Here is a 6,428-nt window from a genome sequence, read left to right as displayed (position 1 = left end):
TCTAATGTCGAGTGTACCGCTGGATTCGTTCTGATGTACTTCTGCAGATGCATCTCATCTCTCGTATGCATAGTAAACTGTATCACGTAAATTACGAAATCGGGTCCGAATTTGTATAATAGCTGAGCTGACGCTTGTTCGCAATGTTGCAACTGTTAGGTTAATCGGGGCGCGTTATCGCATCTTGATTTTTACGGAAAACCCATCATTCTGCTTACCTGACTCATCCGAAGTTTGTTTTCATATCAAATACTCGATCGGAAAGTCCATCTTTGGGATTATCTATAAATCGCGTATTTTCTCTTCAAGCCAAACAATACAGATTTATAAAGAAAGGCTAGGGGTCTTTGAATGCTACACTGCGTAACACGCAAGATGATCGAAAGAACAGGGAAAAACGCGCCAAGACACGCCTCATACATAGCCAGCAAACAATTGTGTTTGCCTCACAAGCACTTGAATAGTTGGTGAACTATGACCAATTAGCCAGCGAGAATAGATCAGTAAATGAAAAGGAGAGAAAAAAAAAAGGGAGCGCGGACGTCTCAACGACATGTTCCGATGAAAGCAAGGCAGACTTAAAGTAATTAAGCTGCCCGTACCAAATTAATTAAGTGTTTGGACCCCATCACTGGTAAGCGAGAAGACAATCGACAGTCGATTAACATTAACTAATAGGCAGAGTATGTCCGATGAAGCGTAGAAGCTCAGGGAAGGTGGGAAGAACTCAAAGATTTGAACCACCGATGGCCAACCAGTAAACGTCATTCAGAAGCGGTCTCCTCCTGCGGGTAACGGGATAAGAAAAAGTTTCATATAGAGTGCTTCAACTCAATAGCCGCCGAAAGTTACAATTAAATCATTAGAAAATCATACGACCAATCCCCAGCTTCTTCTAGCCGTTATCGAATGTTTGTCACTCTTCGATTCTAGGGTCACCCATATGAACACATATGTTTATATGATATACTATGCAATCGAGCTACCTAGATAAAACAAATCGTCGCTTTTACAGTGATTGATGAACGATCTAATGATTGAAACGGACATTAAATTCATAAATCTAAAAAAATGAAAATAAAAAAAAACTATAACTCTACACAGTAGTACAATAATATGATGATGACATTGGTATCGTTTTGTCGCCGGAAACAATAAACAAGGAGCCTATTTTCAAGGATCATACGATCCTGAACCATTGAAACCCTGACCGCCTTTTGCAGAACAGTGTTATAATATGTAGCGTATTACCGACGGCAGAACAAGGTGGGGAGGAGGGGAACAGTTCCTGCAATGACTTACATAGCAGAACCAGAAGCATACTTAACTTCTAATATGGCCATCTTCAATGACGCCTGTACCGTTCCAAACGTTATTTAGAGAATTTTTTAACGCCCGAAACTCTTTCCAGGCAACCCTAAGTCGTTTAGTATCCTAATTAAAGGATAACATAATAATAGTAGTAGTATTGTTTGTGGAAGATGAAACGATACAACTTTAAACAAGTCGAATTGAACTACTGTAATTCATAGTTACTACTCTACTGTATGGTAAATAATCACTCCTGAAGATGTAATTATTGTAAATGCATTTCTATTAAATCTTCATGATTAACATCGATCGATGTACACGCAATCAATCATACGTGTTTTCAATGAAAGAAAGTTCCTTAACACTAGAACTTATTTAGATTTTATTTCATTCATTTATTAGACCTTATTTGGTCAAGTTCCGCCCGTGGTGGAAGAAACATATAGTTGAACACAATTTATATTCACTGTGAAACCTCTGATACAATCGTTTTTGGGCGTGTTTTTTGCCCGCCATATACATCTCCTGCCTGATTTTACGTAGTCCTTTTCTACCGAACGCACTTACGGTCAGAATCTGTGATTATCGAATCCTTACGTTTTATCCATCGCGTTTCAGGGTAGATGAGAGTTAATCAGATGTTCACTGGCTAGTCTTTATCGTTTTCTCATTAAATTTGTCAGCTCTCTTGAGGTGGATTTGATTAGGTTTGACACCTAGTACAAATATAATATCGTACTTATTTTCCAGCAGCAGTGCGGGTCTATGTGTAGCTCTCTTTGTTTCAGTGCGATGTGTCATCAGTAAATGTACGGCTAATAGCTTCATTTACAGCTAAATCAATAGAACTTAACATATTGAAATAATAATAGCCGTCCATGTTGACATGTAGGTTACGCTGAGGAAAGTACATCATGGCGGATCGGCTACTGGAGACGGAGAATCGTAGTGTTCCAAAGTAGGCCCCTCCACTGTGACGCAATTGCTGGACTTGACCAATAGTAGTTGATTGGTATGCTCAAGCAGCGTTTTGGATGTTGCGTGCGAGGTGAGATTGCTTGTCGACAATAACGTACGTCTGTAATGGACAGACATATTGGTTAGAGTTACGTACGTTTTTTTTGGTCTCATATTGTAGCTATTTATAATGGTGGTTGTGATACACGTACCAGGCTGGCCTGTCTCAGATTTACTAGGGTTACTTCTTCAACTTATAGTATTACTACAAAAAGCTACGGAGGGTTTTTCAGTGCACTTAGCTAAGCTACGGCTCACTATATCGAATTATCTGAACCGCAGCTAAAGGAATAACAACCATATGTTCACCGCAACCGATCGTAGGGCAGATCCTTGCTTTAATCAAATGACGAATATATTCAACGTCTGTAAACCTGAGCTATTCCTTATCCATCTCATTTTTACAATTCACATGCAATCTCCTATAAGACCGCGTGGATAGTATGACTATTTCAAATAAAATCTTTCCTCTTGCGACTCTTGATTTTTTTCGGAATAAAGTAACATAGGACGTCGATTTGAGTTTCACCCACAAAAGGACGCCCCAAGATTTAGAAACATCAAGTCTACTGGTTCTAAAAAGCACACGCAGTTCCTCGTGATCAGACCATTCCCAGCAAAAAGCCCCTGTATAATTCAGCATTTCACTACTGCTGTTACCATGGTTGTTTCCGTTTACCATACGTCTCCCAGGGGCTTCCTAATTATTCTGGTTTTGTTATAACGAGGTTCTCTGACTTCTGCGATATCTGACGCCTTCTTATTTTTTACATCGAGGTAGGAGTATTAGTCCATATGCATAAATCGGCATGGCAAGGGCGGAGAAAAGCCTAATTGGGTCATTTGGGAAAACAGTATGTATGTAACCCGTTGACTAACTCCCAAAAAAATGACCAGTAGGCGCGTTAACCCAGCCAGCCGGTCAGCTTCATGTATGTGATGTGCTACATTCGCATTGAGGTAATTAACGTTCAGCCATCTCTATTGCATACAAGCTTCTGAGGCACCGTGCACGTGATGGTAGCGCCATAAAGAATGTACGTGCAATATGTGTAACGTTCATGGTACGGTGACTTGGTGAGATCCAGTGCACAATTATATAGCTTTGTACTCGCCCAGTCAGTGGTTTTGCTCCTAGTTCATTTTCAGCCTCTTTGCTCTCTGCGGGCGTCTCGAAAGCCTGTTCCGCTCGGCTGGTTGTCCTAGCTTAAGCACCAGTTTCATCTTCCAATATTTTTTAAGATTGCCATTCCTGCTTTTTGTATTTTCTCGTTATAGCTTGATCCTTGAAGATGTTTTTAGCACTAAACGGGAAGGACACATAGGCGCTTAAATTTTATGGGTTCGCGCCAAAGGATTTGATCATCCATGGTTTTCTCCTCTTTTATGTTTTCTATCTCTTCCTTTTTCTCCAGTTCCCGGCAACTCCTTTCCTCTCGGGAGCTGCACAACGTTTACGAAAACAAGAAGGACGGACTATGTACAGCCGAAGATGTTCTATATCCTCCACGGCGGACCTGAAATGGGCAAACAACGAACATACAACACATGGACGATCAGGTAAAGTCTGAAGACACATGACGCGCTATTCAAGGCACGTATCTTTGTGATTGTATCCATCCATATATATACCATAGTTCTCTATTGTTGTTGCATCGTTTGTGTGCCTATGCCACACGCACATAATGCAGTGAGCACAGATTAAGGTTTGACTTACGAATGGATGAGAATTGATCTGACTTAGCTAGTTTTTGTCTTCTAACAGGGTCTAGATTTATACATCATAAAAATTAATTATAGTGAAGCAATTGTTCTGATTATCTGTTGTACCAGCTTCAAGGTAGCGTCACCAAAAAAGCAACTAAATCTTTGTCCATAATTCTGTCTTTGTTATAAGGTTTATGCATTCAGAATTTTACTTAACTACAGCATCAATAAAGCGAGCTGCCTGTGGGGTCCAAGCGTATCCTAGCTATCCATGAGAGGGGATCCACCTCACAAAAGGACCAATATCTGCTGTGGCGTGTAGCCGGAGGCAGATTAACCATTTTTTTCGATGATATTGTTAACTATTCGCTACCAGAAGACAACCTCAGGCGCTCTCACATCCGATGACGTATGGTTTCAGCAGGATGATTTACCTTTCCACGTAGCTAATAATATAGTCGCGTCATCTAAAAGAACTTCAACGAACCATGTAAAAAGACCCTTATGCCTTTTTCGTTTCCTTGGTGTAGGTCAAACAATGGCGTTGGCGAGTTCCTTGCTATTTTCTTTTTGCTACAGTACAGAGATTTACAATACGCACTGGCTAAGAGAGTGGCCAAAATCCACAAAACAACCATCGTCCACCTCGCCAGTCGCAGTTTAGGTTAGGTTAGGTTAGGTTAGGTTAGTTTAGTTCTATCGATGAGAAGTCAACAATGTTTCTGGAATCGTATGCTCATTCAGATACGACGGTATGCTTGTAACAACGACTGCATAACTACCTCAAGCACTGAGCGTTCGAAGCGGCGAGGAAAAGGAGTGTAGCCAAAAATGGTCACATTCGATTTCCTTTCTGCTCAACGCAATGCGGGCAATTTCTTCTTGGATGAGCGAATTTTTGTGTGATGGCTTTGTCTTGTAGTATTCTTCTTCCCTAGCAAAAACTTTGACCACGATCACATTTAGCTCAGATACTTCAGCCTGGCTACTGGAGTTCGTCGACGAGGCGGAAATCAATACTACGCTTGTGTTATTTTCTACGTTGAGACACTGTACTTATACGTTAGATTTGTTTCTTTGGCCGTGTGGGTTCTGTTGTCATCCAGAACTAAAGAGAGATATCGTGAAAGTCGATAACCCTCATGACAGGGTCTGGCAGCCCAGAAAACACCTAGTACCACTGCAGGCAAGCCAATGCAAGTACTAACGCAACGGTAAATCATCGATAACTGCTGGTGTGCAGGGGTGTTTGAGCTAGTCTCGGCTGGGCTTACTAAGGAATATGCTGTCCCCATTTCCAGAGACAGAAGGCCTACAGAAGGTCGTATTAAAACATACAATTTTTTAAGTAGTAGAAAAGCTCTATATGTAAATATCTGTGTCTACCAAAAAGCTTACAAAGAAAATGTTGTCTCTTAGCGAAGATGAGCCTGCAAATATAGCTCCTTGTGTTATCCTATCAGGTTGACAGTACGTGAAACGCAAAGTCCATCGAGCTTTCCATTTCTGTACGTTGAATTCAGAAAGCCTTATAACAAGCGATCTCGCATTTATGTGCGTTACTGCGCCAAAAAGAAGCGGTGGTATAAATAGCTAAATTTCACAAAGGTACAATGAAACCGCCCCTAGAATTCCCGTTGTTTTTGCTTTTTGTCGTTCGGAAGAAATTTAACAGCTTACTCTAAATAATTCTCGTATAATTACGCTGAGCATTGAAAATGATAAACTGTTTTGTTGAAAATAGGTCAAAAGAGAGCTGGCAAAGCTTAACGTGCAATTTTTTTTCAGGGCTGCCTACGAAAATAGGAGAAAAAAATGAATCCGTTAACAATCAGGCCGGCAAATACAGGAAACATATTAGACATTTGAGAACCAGCCTTGGGGCTCAGGACATACTTCAGCTGGATAAAGTCCCAGCAAATTAATTGCCTTCATAGAAAGCAAATGATTTAATTCAAATACATTATCTTTTCCCCCTTATTATCAAAAGCATAAACACGATTTTTCTCTTCATAGAAATACCGAATATGAATACGTTCTAAAAAATATCAAGGTTGGAGGCGGGTTTTTATTATGCCTGATCATGCCGCGTTGGATCAATACTACCGTTTCGTTCGCTGTTAGCAGTCGACAAACATAATCTATCATGTAAGTGTCCTCTTAGAATCCTTTTTCGGCCTGGCTGCCCATTATATAAAAACGTCGACACAGAATTTTCAGAAAATGTCTACTTTATTTTTTTAAATATTGTTTGAAAGTAAGCTTTACGTTTGGTAACAGTTTGTACACTATGGACTACACAATGTTACTACCGATTTCTGATTACACAATGACCCTCTTTGTTCTACCGCAAAGCCACTATAATATAATGTATATAAAATATATCTTTTACT

The 6,428-nt window shown here is 40.2% G+C and overlaps 1 long non-coding RNA gene across 1 annotated transcript; it reads left to right on the top strand.

Moving 5' to 3' along the window:
- Window positions 1–2,239: 2,239 nt before the first annotated feature.
- Window positions 2,240–6,203, top strand: LOC147754412 (uncharacterized). The gene is made up of 3 exons (XR_015317062.1): window positions 2,240–2,359; window positions 3,744–3,888; window positions 5,824–6,203. It is a non-coding gene; the product is annotated as an uncharacterized LOC147754412 (long non-coding RNA).
- The last annotated feature ends 225 nt before the right edge of the window (window positions 6,204–6,428 follow it).

The sequence above is a fragment of the Varroa destructor genome, unplaced genomic scaffold (assembly GCF_002443255.2).
Source record: "Varroa destructor unplaced genomic scaffold, Vdes_3.0 BEIS01000007.1, whole genome shotgun sequence".
In the NCBI taxonomy this organism is placed as follows: Eukaryota; Metazoa; Arthropoda; class Arachnida; order Mesostigmata; family Varroidae; genus Varroa; species Varroa destructor.
This window is presented reverse-complemented; position numbering and strand designations above follow the sequence as displayed.